At 32.9% G+C, this 22,236-nt stretch overlaps 1 protein-coding gene and 1 long non-coding RNA gene across 2 annotated transcripts in view; both read right to left on the bottom strand.

The window, feature by feature from the left end:
* Window positions 1-22,236, bottom strand: part of LOC118768320 (SCO-spondin-like) — a 447,598-nt gene that overhangs the window by 293,211 nt on the left and 132,151 nt on the right. The window lies entirely within an intron of this gene.
* LOC118768324 lies at window positions 1,649-7,389 on the bottom strand. Its single transcript, XR_005004136.1, has 3 exons — window positions 7,346-7,389; window positions 5,568-5,597; window positions 1,649-1,677 (listed from the first exon to the last, which is right to left on the bottom strand). It is a non-coding gene; the product is annotated as an uncharacterized LOC118768324 (long non-coding RNA).

The following is a 22,236-nucleotide window of genomic DNA, read 5'->3' as shown; positions in this document are numbered from 1 at the left end:
CTATCAGAACTGGAGGAGAAGTTCCAGGTGTGGAAGGAGGGTTTAGAATCGAGGGGCCTTAGAGTCAATCTAGCTAAAACCAAAGTACTAATAAGTAGAAAGGTAGACAATCCACAAATATCCTCAGGAAGATGGCCCTGCTCGATCTGTAGAAAAGGTGTAGGTAGAAACTCTATAAGATGTACCCAGTGTAAGCTATGGACACATAAGAGGTGCAGCAATGTCAAAGGTAGGCTAACTGGGAAGATAGTTTTTGTATGTGGCAGATGCTCTGGAGCATTGACCTCCGAAAATCTGCAGAAAACAACTTCCGTCACTTTCCGGGGGGAAAAACTAGAAGTAGTTGATAGCTTCTGCTATCTAGGTGACCAAGTCAGTAGTGGGGGTGGGTGCGCTGAAAGTGTAACTGCTAGAATAAGAATAGCCTGGGCAAAGTTTAGGGAGTTCTTACCTCTGCTGGTGACTAAAGGCCTCTCGCTCAGAGTAAAAGGCAGACTATATGATGCATGTGTATGAACAGCTATGCTACATGGCAGTGAAACATGGGCCGTGACTGCTGAGGACATGCGTAAGCTCATGAGGAACGAAGCCAGTATGCTCCGATGGATGTGTAATGTCAGTGTACTTACTTGACAGAGCGTTAGTACCTTGAGAGAAATGTTGTACCTAAGAAGCATCAGTTGTGGTGTGCAAGAGAGACGATTGCGCTGGTATGGTCATGTGGCGAGAATGGATGAAGATAGGTGTGTGAGAAAGTGCCAATCCCTAGCAGTTGAGGGAACCCGTGGAAGAGGTAGACCCAGGAAAACCTGGGACGAGGTGGTGAAGCATGACCTTCGGACGTTAGGTCTCACCATGGAAATGACTAGAGACCAAGAACTATGGAAGTATGCTGTGCGTGAGAAGACCCGTCAAGCCATAATCCGTGGCCCCTACCTGGGACGTAGTCAGTCCACCTGTGCATACCTTCCTTCTTGTGACACTTGTGAAGACCTGTTGAGGCAAGTGAGAATCGAATCAAATCAAATCGAACCAAATCAAAATAGATGAACATCAATGGAATTTGTATCCTTGTGGTACCAGTGCCGGTGGCACATAAGAAAACCATCCAAAAGTGACCGTAGCCAGTACCGCAATGACTGGCCTCCGTGCTGAGGGCACGTAACAAAAACCATCCGAGCGTGGCCGTCCGCCAGCCTCGTCTGGCACCTGTGTCGGTGACACATAAGAAAACACCATCTGAGCGTGGCCGTCAGCCAGCCTCGTCTGGCACCTGTGTCGGTGGCACATAAAAAACACCATCCGAGCGTGGCCGTCTGCCAGCCTCGTCTGGCACCTGTGTCGGTGGCACATAAAATCACCCACTACACTCTCGGAGTGGTTGGCGTTAGGAAGGGCATCCAGCTGTAGAAACACTGCCAGATCTGACTGGCCTGGTGCAGCCTTCGGGCTTGCCAGACCCCAGTTGAACCGTCCAACCCATGCTAGCATGGAAAGCGGACGTTAAACGATGATGATGATGATGATGATGATAATATATCTACAATTTTTGTTCAGTCATCAAATATACATTTTCTAGACAAAAGTCATCAAAAAACAGGAGAACTCAAAATTATATTTAAAATTAATATGTATAATTAGAATATTAAGTTTTAGGCCCTGTTGAACCAGTTATCCCTGTAATCAAAGAATAAACATCTATTTACTTTCTATTATACACCACTTAAGCTGATATATGTTACAATAACAAATTACTCTATTGTGTAAATATTTGAGCAAATGCGGAAAATAATATTGCATGTTTAAAGTAAAAATATCATGATTTGTTGACATATGAGAGATATGCTTGAATCACAGGAAGGTTAAGAGACAAAATAGTGTTTGTATGTGGCAAATACACGAATAAAACTAACATTAAACAGATATGCACGTGCACTGATCCTACTTCACTTCCTTTTTTGTCCTTATTTGTCAACTGCTGTAGACATAAATTGGCAAAAATCCTGCCAAGAGAATTCAAAGGATCCTGATATGAGGAGCATTTTGTCTTCACAGTTGAATTCAACATAAACAAAATGAAAACAACCAAAGTAAAAACCAAGATTTTGCCACTAATTTCATGTTGAAGAATATGGTCCATTGTAGTTATAATCAGTATATATATATATATTTTGAATATAAAGACATTTCATATATTGATATTAAAACTTACGTACCAGTGTGAGGGCGTATGGTACCAGTTACCTCTGAAATCAAAGCATAAATATCCATTTACTTCCAATCACATAACATTTATGCTGTGTCAGAAAAACAAATGACCATCTAATGAAAATATTTCAGTAAATGTGGAAAATTACATTGAATGCTTAAACTAAAAATATCTGTTTAAGTGTAATTAATAAAAGTATTATGAATGGATTAACTGCTGACATATTTAAAGTTTAAATGATGTTAGTCATTATATGTAATATGTTGAGTTAGAAAAGACAAACTAACCGATGGTCATCTTATGAGCAATGCATATATTTCTTGATTGTCCATGTTATCTATTACATTAGAGTTTTGCTTTCATTTCCTCTCGCTGAAAGTATCATCTTATTGTATAAACATGTATGCTACATGGTAGTGAGGTATGGGGGCCTGACTGTAGAGCACGTGGGATGGTTTGATAGGATTGGAACAAGCTCTAATGTATGTGCAAAATTTAGTGTGCATGTATGACAAAGTGCAAATGTTGTAAGAGAAAAATTAACCGTAGGAGGAAGGAGTTGTAAGATGCAAGAAAGAAGACTTTGATAGTTTGGTCATGTGATGTGATGTGATAGTTCGGTCATGTGGAACCATCACCTTATTGTATAAACATGTATGCTACATGGTAGTGAAATTTAGGCATCAATGTAGTATTCAACTGGTACTTATTTTATCGACCCCAAAAGGATGAAAGGGAAAGTTGACCTTAGCGGAATTTAAACTCAGAACATAGCGACAGATGAAATACCACTAAACATTTTGTCCAGCATACTAACGATTCTGCCAGCTCACCACCTTAGATACTTTCATTTTAATAACTAAACAAGCAGTAGAATTGTACTTACCTGATGGAGTAACAGCCATGCTAGTAACATTTGGTGCTGCAAGAAAATGGCAATTTATTTTGTATTATATATCATTTTTGTATCGTTAATAGCAAATAGGGTTCTTCAATATATAGCATGTTGGAGAATATTTGATTAATAAATAATGAAGGTTTAGAAATAAAAACGGATTTATATTTATGGACAGACTTTTTTCAGATTTCAAAAATATTTTCAAATTGTTTGGGAGATAGATAGATAGATAGACAGGTACATACAAACATACATACATACATACATACATACATACATACATACATATATACATAGACAGACAAACAGACAGTTAGACAGACTGACAGTAAGAGAAGGTATAAATTAGCATGGTTGAGAATGTAGAATATGTAACTGAAAGTGGCTGCTGAAAATTGGTGCTTCTTTTCGTTTTACATACAATATCTTTCCACCCAATAACAATGAAATGCTAAAATTCTTCTACTTTTTCTTCAAAACCATTTGGTATTTTTTATGCTATGTAAGTTTGTGACAATCTAAGTTTATGTCTGAGTGTCACCTGCTTTGAAAGTTTATATCCTACTAGCGTTATGACCCGTCATTGCCTTGTCGTAGTGCTTAGTGCATGTATAGATGTGTAGATATATGTGTACATATTACATACATCTATATATATACATCTACACATAAAATACAAGGTTATATCTTGATATTGCTTGTGATAGCAATACTCACAATATATAACAGACTGGAATTGTAGGCCCGTCTCTTGCAATTTCGATCAATTGTATCTTGTCCTCCCTCTTCTATAGAAGTGTGGCTACTGTCCAGCCTACCTCTACTTCTGGGGCGACATTTTAAATTTTTATCCGGGACGTCCTACGTCCCAGATATGAAGGTAAAAATAAAATATTTCCACTTTGCAAGGTTCGAGTCGAGTACTCCCTTGCATGCTCCGTTGACTCGAACCTTGCTTCTATTGTGGCAAATTTACCGCCTCTGGTTAGTTATCTTTCATAGTCGCACCAAAACACTTTTCGATGGTGCTTTCCTCCAGGTTTTCAAATCTTTTCTTTTCTCTACATTGTATACTTTATAGACAATAGTATTTTGTTTAATTTCATTTTTTATTTCGTTTGGTTGTGTTATCCTAGATTCACCATCTTTGTCGGTGATTAATCCGAAATAGGTTTGTATTTCTTCCATTTTAATTTTAATGAGTTCGCGCCCGCCAAAGGCTGCAGCGAAATTCATTTTTGGACTTTCTTTTATCGAAGGCATTCTAACAAAAATGCTTCCGTGTAGACAGTGAAAATATTGTCAATTTCCCCAAACAGGGACACAATTCAATTTTTAAACAATAACCAATGCTCCTTCTCCCAAAGTGGGATGGTTACAGTTTACAATTATTTAACAAATGCAACATAACAACGTTTCCCTTACGAGGAACCAACAAACGTGATAACAATAGTTAAACAGTAATAATAATAACAGCAAACCTTACGGTGAATCAAAAAGCAGTACGCAGTTGAAGCTATAGTCCTTTATGTATAAGAAATAAACCAACAGCAGTACTCAGTAGAAGCGGCTGTTCGAGAAAACAGACATTGCATACAGCCAAACTTCATATAGATACTTAATGCTAGCTAATTAGCAGATAATCTAATGTAAAAGCCGTGGTGAACGGTTTGTGCACACCTCCATCTGGACTATTCCATTTCTGCATGCTAATTTTATTTTTAATTTATTCCCATTCATGTGAAACCACTGATTCAAGTTCAAGTCATTCATGCAATTTTATACCAATTACTATTTTTACTTTTGTTATGTAACGATTATATTATACTTTAGTTTGATTTTAATTATTACTTACTACATATAATTCAATTATTATTATTATCTCTAATTTTTATTGTTAAAGTGAAAGTATCTGACATAAAATAGAGAAATGTTTTTGTTTCAATTTTAACACGTAATACTGAAGTAGTGGAGAAGATATGATATTGCTATGGGCTTGCCTAGGTAAGAAGTTGAACATTGTTTTTGCCCATGAAACTACATGGACCCTAAGTAAGGCATGTGTAAAATTTGAATGAAATTGGTTGTGTAGTTCTCAAGTTTTAGGGAAACACACAGACAGACATTCTCAGTTTTATATATATATAGAGATGGTTACTTGCTTAAAAATTGGTATGGATCAAAATTTGGATCTGAGTTTTCACCAATATTTCCCAAGTGCTACTATTAAATTTGAAATGAATAGAGTGTTTGCAGTATATATCCACATATATATATTATCAGTTACACATACACAGTGTATGTTGTTTGTTTATATACCAACTTGCTGCAGGATAGTGTCCTGAGGAAAATCTTTACATGACACAGGGTGTTTATAAAGTGAACATATAAACTATGTATGTGTGACTGATAATGATTTCATCATTAGACTTACATATATTAATATTAAAACTTACATACCAGTGTGAGGGCGTATAGTACCAGTTACCTCTGTAATCAAAGCATAGATATCCATTTACTTCCAATCACATAACATTTATGTCGTGTTAGAAAAACAAATTACCATCTAATGAAAATATTTCAGTAAATGTGGGACAATTGCATTGAATGCTTAAACTAAAAACATCTCTGTTTAAATGTAACAGTAAATGGATTATGAATGGATTATCTGCTGACATATTCAAAGTTTAAATGATATTAGTCATTATATGTAATATGTTGAGTGAGAAAAGAAAAACTAACCGATGGTCATCTTATGAGCAATGCATATATTTCTTGATTGACCATGTTATCTATTACGTTACAGTTTTGCTTTCAATTCCTCTCTCTGAAAGTATCATCCTAGTGTATAAATATGTATGCTACATGGTAGTGAGATGTGGGCCTGAATGTAGAGCACATGGGATGGCTTGATAATATTGGAACAAGCTCTGATGTATCTGCAAAATTTATGTGCATGCGAGATGACTGAACTCAGCTGGGTTAAAGGATTCTTATGAGGAATAGCTTCATAAGCAACCAATAATTATTTCAAAGCATTTGTGATTAAGCTAAAAATTCTGTCATAGAATAACGAATTACATTCTGTAATACTTTCATAATAATGGTTTCAAGTTTTGCCACAAGAGAAGTAATTTTTGTGGGGAGGGGATGAGTTGATCACATCGACTCATTTTTTCAACTTGTACATATTTTATCGACCCCGAAATGATGAAATGTAAAGTTAACCTTAGCAGAATTTGAACTCAGTACATAGTGATAGATTAAATACTGCCAAACATATCGCCCGGTGTTCTAATGATTCTACCAGCTCATCACCTTAAATACTTTCATTTTAATAACTAAACAAACAGTAGAATTGTACTTGCCTGATGGAGTAACAGCTGGTCCTGCAAGAAAATGGCAATTTATATGTATTATATATCATTTTTGTATCGTTAATAGCTAAAAGGGTTCTTCAATATATAGCATGTTAGAGAATATTATGAAGGTTTATAATGAAGGTTTAAAAATGTTGTAGAATGTTTTCCATTGTAGTTATAATCAGTATATATATATATATATTTAGAGTATAAAGACATTTCATATATTGATATTAAAACATACATACCAGTGTGAGGGTGTATAGTACCAGTTACCTCTGAAATCAAAGCATAAATAGCCATTTACTTCCAATCACATAACATTTATGCCGTGTTAGAAAAACAAATTACCATCTAATGAAAATATTTCAGTAAATGTGGAAAATTACATTGAATGCTTAAATTAAAAATATCTATGTTTAAGTGTAATTGATAAATGTATTATGATTGGATTAACTGCTGACATATTCAAAGTTTAAAAGATATTAGTCATTCTATGTAATATATTGAGTGAGAAAAGACAAACTGACTGATGGTCATCTTATGAGCAATGCATATATTTCTTGATTGTCAATGTTATCTATTACGTTACAGTTTTGCTTTTAATTCTTCTATCTGAAAGTATCATATTATTGTATAAACATGTATGCTACATGGTAGTGAATTGTGGGCCTCAAAGTAGTATTCAACTGGTACTTATTTTATCAACCCCAAAAGGATGAAAGGGAAAGTCGACCTTAACGGAATTTGAACTCAGAACGTAGTGATTGATTAAATAGCACTAAGCATTTTGTCCAGCATGCTAACGATTCTGCCAGCTCACCACCTTAAACACTTTCATTTTAATAACTAAACAAACAGTAGAATTGTACTTACCTGATGGAGTAACAGCTATGCTAGTTACATTTGGTGCTGCAAGAAAATGGCAATTTATTTTGTATTATATATCATTTTTCTATCGTTAATAGCTAATAGGGTTCTTCAATATATAGCATGTTGGAGAATATTTGATTAATAAATAATGAAGGTTTAGAAAGAGAAACGAATTTATATTCATTGACAGACTTTTTCCAGATTTCAAAAATATTTTCAAATTGTTTGGGAGATAGATAGATAGATAGATAGATAGACAGTTACATATATACATACATACATACATACATAGACAAACAGACAGTCAGACAGACTGACAGTAAGAGAAGGTATAAATTAGCATGGCTGAGAATGTAGAATATGTAACTGAAAGTGGCTGCTGAAAATTGGTGCTTCTTTTCGTTTTACATACAATATCTTTCCACCCAATAACAATGAAATGCTAAAATTCTTCTACTTTTTCTTCAAAACCATTTGATATTTTTTATGCTATGTAAGTTTGTGACAATCTAAGTTTATGTCTGAGTGTCACCTGCTTTGAAAGTTTATATCCTACTAGCGTTATGACCCGTCGTTGCCTGGTCGTAGTGCTTAGTGCATGTATAGATGTGTAGATATATGTGTACATATTACATGTACATCTATATATATACATCTACACATAAAATACAAAATACAAAGTTATATCTTGATATTGCTCGTGATAGCAATACTCAAAATATATAACAGACTGGAATTGTAGGCCCGTCTCTTGCAATTTCGATCAGTTGTATTTTGTCTGCCCTCTTGTATAGAAGTGTGGCTACAATCCAGCCTACCTCTACTTCTGGGGGGGACATTTTAAATTTTTATCCGGGACATTCTCCGTCCCAGATATAAAGGTAAAAATAAAATATTTCCACTTTGCAAGGTTCGAGTCGAGTACTCCCTTGCATGCTCCGTTGACTCGAACCTTGCTTCTATTGTGGCAAATTTACCGCCTCTGGTTAGTTATCTTTCATAGTCGCACCAAAACACTTTTCGATGGTGCTTTCCTCCAGGTTTTCATATCTTTTCTTTTCTCTACATTGTATACTTTATAGACAATAGTCTTTTGTTTAATTTAATTTTTTATTTCGTTTGGTGGTGTTATCCTAGATTCACCATCTTTGTCGGTGATTAATCCGAAAAAGGTTTGTATTTCTTCCATTTTGTATTTCTTCTTTTATCGAAGGCATTCTAACAAAAATGCTTCTGTGTAAATGGTGAAAATATTGTCAATTTCCCCAAACAGGGACACAATTCAATTTTTAAACAATAACCAACGCTCCTTCTCCCAAAGTGGGATGGTTACAGTTTACAATTATTTAACAAATACAACACAACAACGTTTCCCTTACGAGGAACCAACAAACGTGATAACAATAGTTAAACAGTAATAATAATAACAGCAAACCTTACGGTGAATCAAAAAGCAGTACGCAGTTGAAGCTATAGTCCTTTATGTATAAGAAATAAACCAACAGCAGTACTCAGTAGAAGTGGCTGTTCGCGAAAACAGACATTACATACAGCCAAACTTCATATAGATACTTAATGCTAGCTAATTAGCAGATAATCTAATGTAAAAGCCATAGTAAACGATATGTGCACACCTCCATCTGGACTATTCCATTTCTGCATGATAATTTTATTTTTAATTTATTCTCATTCATGTGAAATCACTTATTCAAGTTCAAGTCATTGATGCAATTTTATACTAATTGCTATTTTTACTTTTGTTATGTAACGATTATATTATACTTTAATTTGATTTTAATTATTACTTACTACATATAATTCAATTATTATTATTATCTCTAATTTTTATTGTTAAAGTGAAAGTATCTGACATAAAATAGAGAAATGTTTTTGCTTCAATTTTAACACGTAATACTGAAATAGTGGAGAAGATATGATATTGCTATGGGCTTGCCTAGGTAAGAAGTTGAACATTGTTTTTGCCCATGAAACTACATGGACCCTAAGTAAGGCATGTGTAAAGTTTTAATGAAATTGGTTGTGCAGTTCTCAAGTTTTAGGGACCAACTTGCTGCAGGATGGTGTCCTGAGGAAACTCTTTACATGACACTGGGTGTTTATAAAGTAAACATATAAACTATGTATGTGTGACTGATAATGATTTCATCATTAGACTTACATATATTGATATTAAAACTTACATACCAGTGTGAGGGTGTATAGTACAAGTTACCTCTGTAATCAAAGCATAGATATCCATTTACTTCCAATCACATAACATTTATGCTGTGTTAGAAAAACAAATTACCATCTAATGAAAATATTCCAGTAAATGTGGAAAATTACATTGAATGCTTAAACTAAAAACATCTCTGTTTAAATGTAACAGTAAATGGATTATGAATGGATTAACCGCTGACATATTTAATGTTTAAATGATGTTAGTCATTATATGTAATATATTGAGTGAGAAAAGACAAACTAACCGATGGTCATCTTATGAGCAATGCATATATTTCTTGATTGTCCATGTTATCTATTACATTAGATTTTTGCTTTCAATTCCTCTCTCTGAAAGTATCATCCTAGTGTATAAACATGTATGCTACATGGTAGTGAGATGTTGGCCTGAATGTAGAGCACATTGGATGGCTTGACAAGATTGGAACAAGCTCTAATGTATGTGCAAAATTTATAAGCATTACAGGACAAGTGAACTCAGCAGGGTTTAAAGGTTTCTGATGAGAAATAGCTTCATAAGCAACCAATAATTATTTCAAAGCATTTGTGATTAAGCTAAAAATTCTGTCATAGAATAACAAATTACATTCAGTAATACTTTCATAATAATGGTTTCAACTTTTGCCACAAGAGAAGTAATTTTTGGGGGGAGGGGATGAGTTGATTACATTGACTCCAGTATTCAACTGGTACTTATTTAACCGACCCCAAAAGGATGAAAGGTAAAGTTGACCTTAGCACAGTTTGAACTCAGTACGTAGCGATAGATGAAATACCAATAAGCATATCGCCCGGTGTTCTAATGATTCTACCAGCTCATCACCTTAAATACTTTCATTTTAATAACTAAACAAACAGTAGAATTGTACTTACCTGATGGAGAGTAACAGCTGGTCCTGCAAGAAAATGGCATTTATATGTTTATATATCGTATCATTATAGCTAAAATTCTTCAATTTATAGCATGTTGGAGAATATTATGAAGGTTTATAATGAAGGTTTAAAAATGTTGTAGAATGTTTTCCATTGTAGTTATAATCAGTATATATATATATATATATTTAGAATATAAAGACATTTCATATATTGATATTAAAACTTACGTACCAGTGTGAGGGTGTATAGTACCAGTACCTCTGAAATCAAAGCATAAATAGCCATTACTTCCAATCAAATAACATTTACATATGTTGCGTGTCAGAAAAAACAAACCACCATCTAATGAAAATATTTCAGTAAATGTGGAAAATTACATTGAATGCTTAAACTAAAAATATCTCTGTTTAAGTGTAATTAATAAATGTATTATGATTGGATTAACTGCTGACATATTCAAAGTTTAAAAGATATTAGTCATTCTATGTAATATATTGAGTGAGAAAAGACAAACTGACCGATGGTCATCTTATATGAAATGCATATATTTCTTGATTGTCCATGTTATCTATTACATTACAGTTTTGATTTCAATTCCTCTCTCTGAAAGTATCATCTTATTGTATAAACATGTATGCTACATGGTAGTGAATTGTGGGCCTCAATGTAGTATTCAACTGGTACTTATTTTATCAACCCCAAAAGGATAAAAGGGAAAGTCGACCTTAGCGGAATTTGAACTCAGAACGTAGTGATTGATGAAATACCACTAAGCATTTTGTCCAGCATGCTAATGATTCTACCAGCTCACCAGCTTAAGCACTTTCATTTTAATAACTAAACAAACAGTAGAATTGTACTTACCTGATGGAGTAACAGCTATGCTAGTAACATTTGGTGCTGCAAGAAAATGGCAATTTATATTGTATTAAATATCATCTTTGTATCGTTAATAGCAAATAGGGTTCTTCAATATATAGCATGTTGGAGAATATTTGATTAATAAATAATGAAGGTTTAGAAATAAAAACGGATTTATATTTATGGACAGACTTTTTCCAGATTTCAAAAATATTTTCAAATTGTTTGAGAGATAGATAGATAGATAGATAGATAGATAGATAGATAGATAGATAGATAGATAGATAGATAGACAGTTACATACATACATAGACAGACAAACAGACAGTCAGACAGACTGACAGTAAGAGAAGGTATAAATTAGCATGGCTGAGAATGTAGAATATGTAACTGAAAGTGGCTGCTGAAATTTGGTGCTTCTTTCGTGTTACATACAATATCTTTCCACCCTATAACAATGAAATGCTAAAATTCTTCTACTTTTTCTTCAAAACCATCTGATATTTTTATTCTATGTAAGTTTGTGACAATCTAAGTTTATGTCTGAGTGTCACCTGCTTTGAAAGTTTATATCTTACTAGCATTATGACCTGTCGTTGCCTGGTCATAGTGCTTAGTGCATGTATATATGTGTAGATATATGTGTACATCGATCTATATACATCTACACATAAAATACAAAATACAAAGTTATATCTTGATATTGCTTGTGATAACAATACTCAAAATATATAACAGACTGGAATTGTAGGTCCATCTCTTGCAATTTCGATCAATTGTATCTTGTCCGCCCTCTTCTATAGAAGTGTGGCTACAATCCAGCCTACCTCTACTTCTGTGGGAACATTTTAATTTTTATCCGGGACGTTCTCCATCCCAGATATAAAAGTAAAAATAAAATATTTCCACTTTGCAAGGTTCGAGTCGAGTACTCCCTTGCATGCGCCGTTGACTCGAACCTTGCTTCCATTGTGGCGAATTTACCGCCTCTGGATAGATATCTTTCATAGTCACACCATGTAACTTTTCAATGGTGCTTTCCTCCAGGTTTTCAAATCTTTTCTTTTCTCTACATTGTATACTTTATAGACAATAGTCTTCTGTTTAATTTAATTTTTTATTTTGTTTGGTTGTGTTATCCTAGATTCACCGTCTTTGTCGGTGATCAATCCGAAATAGGATTGTTTTTCTTCCATTTTAAGTTTGCGCCCGCCGAAGACTGCAGTGAAATTCATTTTTGGACTTTCTCCTAAAGAAGGCATTTTAACAGAAATACTTATGTGTAAACGGTGAAAATATTGTCAATTTCCCCAAAGAGGGACACAATTCAATTTTAAACAATAATCAAAGGGGGCGGGTTTCAGTTTACAATTATTTAACAAATGCAACACAACAACGTTTCCCTTACAAGGAACCAACTAACGTGATAACAATAGTTAAGCAGTAATAATAATAACAGCAAACCTTACGGTGAATCAAAAAGCAGTACGCAGTTGAAGCTATAGTCCTTTATGTATAAAAATAAACCAACAGCAGTACTCAGTAGAAGTGGCTGTTCAAGAAAACAGACGTTACATACAGCCAAACTTCATATAGATACTTAATGCTAGCTAATTAGCAGATAATCTAATGTAAAAGCCGTGGTAAACGATATGTGCACACCTCCATCTGGACTATTCCATTTCTGCATGCTAATTTTATGCTGTGTTAGAAAAACAAATTACTATCTAATGAAAATATTTCAGTAAATGTGGGAAAATTACATTGAATGCTTAAACTAAAAACATCTCTGTTTAAATGTAATTAATAAATGTATTATGAATGGATTAACTGCTGACATATTCAAAGTTTAAATGATATTAGTCATTCTATGTAATATGTTGAGTGAGAAAATACAAAGAAATTGATAGTCATCTTAGAACGTAGCAAAAAATAAAATACCAATTTATTTACTACCCACAAGGGGCTAAACACAGAGAGTACAAACAAGGACAGACAAACGGATTAAGTTGATTAGATCGATCCCAGTGCGTGACTGGTACTTATTTAACCGAACCCCGAAAGGATGAAAGTCAAAGTTAATCTCGGCGAATTTGAACTCAGAATGTAACGGCAGACGAAACACTGCCAAGCATTTCGCCCGGCATGCTAACGATTCTGCCAGCTCACCATATTAAATACTTTCATTTTAATAACTAAACAAACAGTAGAATTGTACTGACCTGATGGAGTAACAGCTATGCTAGATACACTTGGTCCTGCAAGAAAATGGCAATTTATTTTGTATTAATATTATTTTTCTATTGTTAATAGCTAATAGGGTTCTGCAATATATAGCATGTTGGAGAATATTTGATTAATAGATAATGAAGGTCTAAAAATGAAAACGAATTTATATTTATGGACAGACTTTTAACAGATTTGTAAAGCAAAATTTTAGGATTGCTTAATGTAAAATCAAACTAAATATTAAATATTTATTTTTATTGATAAACTTCTAAATATATGTGTCCCATAAAGTTGAATATGACTTCTGTTCATAAAATTCAGTGTATGAAAAAAATTAAAAAAGTTTTGTTTATAATCAAAAAAAAAAAGACTGAATCTTTTGCTGCATTTCAGATATATTTTGAAATTGTTTGGGTGATAGAAAGAAAGAAAGACAGATAGATAGATAGCTTTATACATACATATAGACAGACAGAAAGACAGTTAAGGTATAATTCAGCATGGCTGAGAATGTAGAATATGTAACTGAAAGAGAATTCTGAAAATTATTTCTACTATTTAATTTCAAATGAATAGAGTGTTTGCAGTATTTATACACATATATATATATATATCATCAGTTGCACATACACAGTGTATGTTGTTTGTTTATATACCAATTTGCTGCAGGATAGTGTCCTGAGGAAACTCTTTTCAGGAAAAACTATGTATGATAATGTTTTTATCAGAGCTGCTTTCACTTTGAAATTACGAATATGCTAATGTTAAACTGTAGGAACGATTGCTCAACACTGCATTGGTAGATAAATATTCTTTATTTGTAAGTCGACAAGGCTACCATAAATTTCAGCTACCATCTAGCCTACCACATGGGATGTTGGTGCTTGTCTCCATTTTGGATAAAGCACAATGAAATCACAGGTAGCCGCACATGATTTTGGAATAAACCAAAGAATATCATTTTCTCGTATGAGAAAAGAATATTATATTTTGCCAAGAGAATTCAAAGGATCCTAATATGATGAGCATTTTGTCTTCACAGATGAATTCAACATAAAGAAAATGAAAACAACCAAAGTATAAACCAAGATTTTGCCACTACTTTCATGTTGAAGAATATGGTCCATTGTAGTTATAATCAGTATATATATATATATTTTGAATATAAAGACATTTCATATATTGATATTAAAACTTACGTACCAGTGTGAGGGGGTATAGTACCAGTTACCTCTGAAATCAAAGCATAAATATCCATTTACCTCCAATCACATAACATTTATGCTGTGTTAGAAAAACAAATTACCATCTAATGAAAATATTTCAGTAAATGTGGAAAATTACATTGAATGCTTAAAGTAAAAACATCTCTGTTTAAATGTAAGAGTAAATGTAATATGAATGGATTAACTGCTGACATATTCAAAGTTTAAATGATGTTAGTCATGTAATATGTTAAGTGAGAAAAGACAAACTAACCGATGGTCAGCTTATGAGCAATGCATATATTTCTTGATTGACCATGTTATCTATTACATTACAGTTTTCCTTTCAATTCCTCTATCTGAATGTATCATCCTAGTGTATAAACATTTATGCTACATGGTAGTGAGGTGTGGGCCTGAGTGCAGTGCACATTGGATGGTTTGATAGGATTGGAACAAGCTCTAATGTATGTGCAAAATTAGTGTGCTGTATGACAAGGTGCAAATGTTCTCAGAGAAAAATTAGCCATAGGAGGGAGGAATTGTAAGATGCAAGAGAGAAGACTTTGATAGTTTGGTCATGTGATGTGATAGTTTGGTCATGTGAAACTATCATCTTATTGTATAAAAATGTATGCTACATGGCAGTGAATTGTGGGCCTCAATCTAGTATTCAACTGGTACTTATTTTATCAAAACCAAAATGATGAAAGGTAAAGTTGACCTTAGCAGAATTTGAACCCAGAACATAGCAATAGATTAAATACCACTAAGCATATCGCCCGGTGTTATAACGATTCTGCCAGCTCACCACCTTAAATACTTTTATTTTAATAACTAAACAAATAGAATTGTACTTACCTGATGAAGTAACAGCTATGCTAGATACAATTGGTCCTGCAACAAAATGGCAATTTATTTTGTATTAAATATCATTTTTTTATCGTTAATAGCAACTAGGGTTCTTCAATATACAACATGTTGGAGAATATTTGATTAATAAATAATGAAGGTTTAAAAATGAGAACGAATTTATATTTATGGACAGACTTTTTCCAGATTTCAAAAATATTTTCAAATTGTTTGGGGATAGATAGAGAAATGTTTTTGTATCACTTTTAACACGTAATACTGAAATAGTGGAGAAGATATGATACTGCTATGGGCTTGCCTAGGCAAGAGGTTGAACATTGTTCTTGCTCATGAAACTGCATGGACCATAAGTAAGGCATGTGTAAAATTTGAATGAAATTGGTTGTGCTGTTCTCAAGTTTTAGGGGAACACACAGACAGACATTCTCGGCGAATCTGAACTCAGAACGTAACGGTAGACGAAACACTGCTAAGCATTTCGCCCGGCATGCTAACGATTCTGCCAGCTCACCACATTAAATACTTTTATTTTAATAACTAAACAAACAGTCGAATTGTACTTACCTGATGTAGTAACAGCTATGCTAGATGCACTTGGTCCTACAAGAAAATGGCAATTTATTTTGCATTAAATATCATTTTTCTATTGTTAATAGCTAATAGGGTTCTTCAAAATTAGTGTGCATGTATGACAAAGTGCAAATATTGTGAGAGACAATTATCTATAGGAGGAAGGAATTGTAAGATGCAAGAGAGAAGACTTTGATAGTTTGGTCATGTGAAACTATCATGTTATTGTATTCATATGTATGCTACAGGGCAGTGAAATGTAGGCCTCAATGCAGTATTAGACTGGTACTTATTTTATCGATCCCAAAAGGATGAAAGTTAAAGTTGACCTGAGCGTAATTTGAACTCAGAACATGGCGATAGATGAAATACCACTATGCATTTTGTCCAGCAGCATTCTACGATTCCACCTCACCACCTTAAACACTTTCATTTTAATAACTAATTGTACTTACCTGATGGAGTAACAGCTATGCTAGATACACTTGGTCCTGCAAGAAAATGGCAATTTATTTTGTATTAAATATCATTTTTCTATTGTTAATAGCTAATAGGGTTCTTCAATATATAGCATGTTGGAGAATATTTGATTAATAAATAATGAAGGTTTAGAAATAAAAACGAATTTGTATTTATTGATAGACTTTTACCAGATTTGTAAAGCAAAACTTTAGGATTGCTTAATGTAAAATCAAGTTAATATTAAATATTTATTTTTATTGATAAACTTCTAAATATATATGTCCCATAATGTTGAATATGACTTCTGTTCATAAAATTCAGTGTATCGAAAAAATTTTTAAAGTTTTGTTTATAATCAAAAAAAAAAAAAGACTGAATCTTTTGCTGCATTTCAGATATATTTTGAAATTGTTTGGGTGATAGAAAGAAAGAAAGACAGATAGATAGATAGCTTTATACATACATATAGACAGACAGAAAGACAGAAAAGGTATAATTCAGCATGGCTGAGAATGTAGAATATGTAACTGAAAGAGAATTCTGAAAATTATTTTTCAGAATTAGAATTTATACTGTTGAAAATTGGTGCATTTTCGTTTTACATACAATATCTTTCCACCCTATAAAAATGAAATGCTAAAATTCTTCTACTATTTAATTTCAAATGAATAGAGTGTTTGCAGTATTTATACACATATATATATATATCATCAGTTGCACATACACAGTGTATGTTGTTTGTCTATATACCAATTTGCTGCAGGATAGTGTCCTGAGGAAACTCTTTTCAGGAAAAACTATGTATGATAATGTTTCTATCAGAGCTGCTTTCACTTTGAAATTACGAATATGCTAATGTTAAACTGTAGGAACGATTGCTCAACACTGCATTGGTAGATAAATATTCTTTATTTGCATGTCGACAAGACTACCATAAATTTCAGCTACCATCTAACCTACCACATGGTATGTTGGTGCTTGTCTCCATTTTGGCTAAAAGCACAATGAAATCACAGGTAGCCGCGCATGATTTTGGAATAAACCAAAGAATATCATTTTCTCGTATGAGAAAAGAATATTATATTTTGCCAAGAGAATTCAAAGGATCCTAATATGATGAGCATTTTGTCTTCACAGATGAATTCAACATAAAGAAAATGAAAACAACCAAAGTATAAACCAAGACTTTGCTACTAATTTCATGTTGAAGAATATGGTCCATTGTAGTTATAATCAGTATATATATATATATTTTGAATATAAAGACATTTCATATATTGATATTAAAACTTACGTACCAGTGTGAGGGCGTATGGTACCAGTTACCTCTGAAATCAAAGCATAAATATCCATTTACTTCCAATCACATAACATTTATGCTGTGTTAGAAAAACAAATTACCATCTAATGAAAATATTTCAGTAAATGTGGAAAATTACATTGAATGCTTAAACTAAAAACATCTCTGTTTAAATGTAACAGTAAATGTATTATGAATGGATTATCTGCTGACATATTCAAAGTTTAAATGATGTTAGTCATTATATGTAATATGTTGAGTGAGAAAAGACAAACTAACCGATGGTCATCTTATGAACAATGCATATATTTCTTGATTGACCATGTTATCTATTACATTACAGTTTTGCTTTAAATTCCTCTATCTGAAAGTATCATCCTAGTGTATAAACATCTATGCTACATGGTAGTGAGGTGTGGGCCTGAGTGCAGTGCACATGGGATGGTTTGATAGGATCGGAACAAGCTCTAATGTATGTGCAAAATTAGTGTGCTGTATGACAAGGTGCAAATGTTCTCAGAAAAAATTAGCCATAGGAGGAAGGAATTGTAAGATGCAAGAGAGAAGACTTTGATAGTTTGGTCATGTGATGTGATAGTTTGGTCATGTGAAACTATTATCTTATTGTATAAAAATGTATGCTACGTGGCAGTGAATTGTGGGCCTCAATCTAGTATTCAACTGGTACTTATTTTATCAAAACCAAAATGATGAAAGGTAAAGTTGACCTTAGCAGAATTTGAACCCAGAACATAGCAATAGATTAAATACCACTAAGCATATCGCCCGGTGTTATAACGATTCTGCCAGCTCACCACCTTAAATACTTTTATTTTAATAACTAAACAAATAGAATTGTACTTACCTGATGAAGTAACAGCTATGTTAGATACACTTGGTCCTGCAACAAAATGGCAATTTATTTTGTATTAAATATCATTTTTTTATCGTTAATAGCAAATAGGGTTCTTCAATATACAGCATGTTGGAGAATATTTGATTAATAAATAATGAAGGTTTAAAAATGAAAACGCAGTTATATTTATGGACAGACTTTTTCCAGATTTCAAAAATATTTTCAACTTGTTTGGGGGATAGATAGAGAAATGTTTTTATATCACTTTTAACACGTAATACTGAAATAGTGGAGAAGATATGATATTGCTATGGGCTTGCCTAGGCAAGAGGTTGAACATTGTTTTTGCCCATGAAACTGCATGGACCCTAAGTAAGGCATGTGTAAAATTTGAATGAAATTGGTTGTGCTGTTCTCAAGTTTTAGGGGAACACACAGACAGACATTCTCGGCGAATTTGAACTCAGAACGTAATGGTAGACGAAACACTGCTAAGCATTTCGCCCGGCATGCTAACGATTCTGCCAGCTCACCACATTAAATACTTTCATTTTAATAACTAAACAAACAGTAGAATTGTACTTACCTGATGGAGTAACAGCTATGCTAGATGCACTTGGTCCTACAAGAAAATGGCAATTTATTTTGTATTAAATATAATTTTTCTATTGTTAATAGCTCATAGGGTTCTGCAAAATTAGTGTACATGTATGACAAAGTGCAAATATTGTGAGAGAAAATTATCCATAGGAGGAAGGAATTGTAAGATGCAAGAGAGAAGACTTTGATAGTTTGGTCATGTGAAACTATCATGTTATTGTATTCATATGTATGCTACATGGCAGTGAAATGTGGGCCTCAATGCAGTATTAGACTGGTACTTATTTTATCGATCCCAAAAGGATGAAAGTTAAAGTTGACCTGAGCGTAATTTGAACTCAGAACATGGCGATAGATGAAATACCACTACGCATTTTGTCCAGCATGCTAACGATTCTACCACCTCACCACCTTAAACACTTTCATTTTAATAACTAATTGTACTTACCTGATGGAGTAACAGCTATGCTAGATACACTTGGTCCTGCAAGAAAATGGCAATTTATTTTGTATTAAATATCATTTTTCTATTGTTAATAGCTAATAGGGTTCTTCAATATATAGCATGTTGGAGAATATTTGATTAATAAATAATGAAGGTTTAGAAATAAAAACGAATTTGTATTTATTGATAGACTTTTACCAGATTTGTAAAGCAAAACTTTAGGATTGCTTAATGTAAAATCAAGTTAATATTAAATATTTATTTTTATTGATAAACTTCTAAATATATATGTCCCATAATGTTGAATATGACTTCTGTTCATAAAATTCAGTCTAAGAAAAAAATTTTAAGAGTTTTGTTTATAATCAAAAAAAAAAAAGACTGAATCTTTGGATGCATTTCAGATATATTTTGAAATTGTTTGGGAGATAGAATGAAAGAAAGACAGATAGATAGATAGATTTATACATACATATAGACAGACAGACAGACAGACAGAAAAGGTATAAATTAGCATGGCTGAGAATGTAGAATATGTAACTGAAAGAGAATTCTGAAATTTATTTTCAGAAATAGAATATGTACTGTTGAAAATTGGTGCTTTTTCGTTTTACATACAATATCTTTCCACCCTATAACAATGAAATGCTAAAATTCTTCTACTATTTAATTTGAAATGAATAGAGTGTTTGCAGTATATATCCACATATATATATATATATCATCAGTTGCACATACACAGTGTATGTTGTTTGTTCGTATACCAACTTGCTGCAGGATAGTTATAATCAGTATATATATATATATTTTGAATATAAAGACATTTCATATATTGATATTAAAACTTACGTACCAGTGTGAGGGCGTATGGTACCAGTTACCTCTGTAATCAAAGCATAAATATCCATTTACTTCCAATCACATAACATTTAAGTCGTGTTAGAAGAACAAATTACCATCTAATGAAAATATTTCAGTAAATGTGGAAAATTACATTGAATGCTTAAACTAAAAACATCTCTGTTTAAATGTAAGAGTAAATGGATTATGAATGGATTAACTGCTGACATATTCAAAGTTTAAATGATATTAGTCATTACAGGTAACATGTTGAGTGAGAAAAGACAAACTGACCGATGGTCATCTTATGAGCAATGCATATATTTCTTGATTGTCCATGTTATCTATTACATTACAGTTTTGCTTTCAATTCCTCTATCTGAAACTATCCTCCAAATGACAAACATGTATGCTACATGGTAGTGAGATGTGGGCCTGACTGTAGAGCACGTGGGATGGTTTGATAGGATTGGAACAAGCTTAATGTATGTGCAAAATTAGTGTGCATGTATGACAAAGTGCAAATGATGTGAGAGAAAAATTATCCATAGGAGGAAGGAGTTGTAAGATGCAAGAGGGAAGACTTTGATTGCTTGGTCATGTGATAGTTTGATCATGTGAAACCATCACCTTATTGTATAAACATGTATGCTACATGGCAGTTAAATGTGGGCCTGCAGTATTCAACTGGAACTTATTTTATCGTCCCCAAAAGGATGAAAAGTAAAGTTGACCTTAGCGGAATTTGAACTCAGAACAGAACGATAGATGAAATACCACTAAGCATTTTGTCCAGCATACTAACGATTCTACCAGCTCACCACCTCAAATACTTTCCTTTTAATAACTAAACAAACAGTAGAATTGTACTTACCTGATGGAGAAACAGCTATGCTAGATACACTTGGTCCTGCAACAGAATGGCAATTTATTTTTTATTAAATATCATTTTTGTATTGTTAATAGCTAATAGGGTTCTTCAATATATAGCATGTTGGAGAATATTTAATTAATAAATAATGAAGGTCTAAAAATGAAAACGAATTTATATTTATTGACAGACTTTAACCAGATTTGTAAAGACAAAATTTTAGGATTGCTTAATGTAAAATCAAACTAAATATTAAATATTTATTTTTATTGATAAACTTCTAAATATATATGTCCCATAAAGTTGAATCTGACTTCTGTTCATAAAATTCAGTGTATGAAACAATTCAAAAAAGTTTTGATTATAATAATAAAAAAAAAAGACTGAATCTTTGGCTGCATTTCAGATATATTTTGAAATTGTTTGGGAGATAGAAAGAAAGAAAGACAGATAGATAGATAGATAGATGTATACATACATATAGACAGACAGAGAGACAGACAGAAAAGGTATAATTTAGCATGGCTGAGAATGTAGAATATGTAACTGAAAGAGAATTCTGAAAATAGTTTCAGAAATAGAATATGTACTATTGAAAATTGGTGCTTTTTCGTTTAACATACAATATCTTTCCACCCTATAAAAATGAAATGCTAAAATTCTTC

Source organism: Octopus sinensis, linkage group LG28 (genome assembly GCF_006345805.1).
Source record: "Octopus sinensis linkage group LG28, ASM634580v1, whole genome shotgun sequence".
Lineage (NCBI taxonomy): Eukaryota > Metazoa > Mollusca > Cephalopoda > Octopoda > Octopodidae > Octopus > Octopus sinensis.
The sequence above is the reverse complement of the archived record's forward strand: the minus strand, read 5'-3'. Positions and strand labels throughout refer to the sequence as shown.